This window comes from Parambassis ranga, chromosome 14 (genome assembly GCF_900634625.1).
Source record: "Parambassis ranga chromosome 14, fParRan2.1, whole genome shotgun sequence".
Taxonomy (NCBI): Eukaryota; Metazoa; Chordata; class Actinopteri; family Ambassidae; genus Parambassis; species Parambassis ranga.
In genome coordinates, this window is record NC_041034.1 from 20474513 (window position 1) to 20476294 (window position 1782).

Consider the following 1782-nt stretch of genomic DNA (forward strand, 5'->3'; position numbering starts at 1 on the left):
CAACAAATACCTTTTTTAAGGACACCTTCTGCAGTAAGTACAGTCTAAACTAATTTCCATATACAGATAAATAGATATTCATTACATAGTGGAATAAGTTGAGAACAAAATAACATAAAAATGATCAGTGTAAATCAAACTTATTAACCCATGGAGGTCTGGATTTGGAACCGTACTCAAAATGAAAGTGGAAAATCACATCACAGGCTGATCCCACTTGAGTGGAAGTTCCTCAAGACAAGTCAGAATGAGGCCAGTAGTGTGTGTGGCCTACACGTGCCTGTATGACCTCCCTACAACGCCTGGGCATGCTCCTGATGAGGCGGTGGATGTTCTCCTGAGGGATCTGAGCTTAGTGACATGGTGCTCGTAAAGAGATGCTCCACAACAATCAGGTAGGCTGTGGCGTTTAAAGGATGCTCAATTGGTATTAAGGGGTTAAAGTGTGCCAAGAACACCTCCCCCACACCATTACTGACCTCTTGATAGGAGGCAGGATGGATTCATGCTTTCATGTTATTTGCACCAAAGTCTGACTCTTTCATCTGAATGTGGCAGATGGAATCAAGACTCATGTTTAGGTTAAGAACCTTTATTTGTCCAATTGCATAAAAGCCTGTTCGTGCTCCAGGTGAGGCTCGAACTCACAACCTCGGCATTGCTCTGCAGGTCACTGTCTTATAAGTACCGCGCGCTGACCGATTGCGCCACTGGAGCACATGATGAGTTTATTCCAAGGGAAGAAGTAACTATGACTTCTTCTATGAGACAGTCTGTGGTGCAACGTGGCATTGGTGGATGGAACGAGGCATGATGTCCCAGATGTGCTCGATTGGATTCAGGTCTGGGGAACGAGCGTCATATGCATAGCATCAATGCATCATGCAGGAACTGCTGAAACACGTCAGCCACATGAGGCCTAGCATTGTCATGCAAGAAACCCAGGGCCCACTGCACCAGTATATGGTCTCACAATGGGTCTGAGTATCTCATCCTGGTACCTAATGGCAGTCAGGGTACCTCTGGCTAGCACATGGAGGGCTGTGCGGCCCTCCAAAGGAATGCCTCCCCACACCATTACTGACCCACCACCAAACTGGTCATGATGGAGGATGTTGCAGCAGCAGAAGGTTCTCCACTAGACTCTGTCACATCTGTCACATGTGCTCAGTGTGAACCTTCTCTCATCCGTGAAGGGCACCAATAGCTTGGCAAGCTTGGTGTTCTCTGGCAAATGGCAATCACCCTGCAAAGTGTTGGGCTGTAAGAACAAGCCCCGCTTGTGGACGTCGGGCCCTCATACCACCCTCATGGAGTCTGTTTGTGACAGTTTGAGCAGAAACATGCTGGAGGTCATGTTGCAGGGCTCTGGCAGTGCTCCTCCTGCTCCTCCTTGCACAAGGGAGGAGGTGGCGGTCCTTGTTGCCCTCTTACGGCCTCCTCCAGGTCTCCTGGTGTACTGGCCTGTCTCCTGGTATCTCCTCCATGCTCTGGACACTGTGCTGACAGACACAGCAAACCTTCTTGCCACAGCTCTCATTGATGTTCCATCCTGGATGAGCTGCACTACCTGAGCAGCTTGTGTGGTTGTAGACACCGCCTCATGCTACCTCTAGGGGTGAGAGCACTGACAAAATGCAGAAGTGATCAAACATAAGGCAGAAAGGATGAGAGCAGAGAAATGGTCTGTGGTCAGCACCTGCAGAACCTCTGCTTTATAGGGCTGTCTTGATAACTGCCTCTCATTTCCACCTGTTGTCTGTTCCATTTGCACAACAGCAG

General features: G+C 48.9%; 1 non-coding gene across 1 annotated transcript; it reads right to left on the reverse strand.

Annotated features, from left to right (window-relative positions):
• Window positions 1-623: 623 nt before the first annotated feature.
• On the reverse strand, window positions 624-717 carry trnai-uau (transfer RNA isoleucine (anticodon UAU)). Its single transcript has 2 exons — window positions 680-717; window positions 624-659 (listed from the first exon to the last, which is right to left on the reverse strand). It is a non-coding gene; the product is annotated as a tRNA-Ile (tRNA).
• Window positions 718-1782: the final 1065 nt, after the last annotated feature.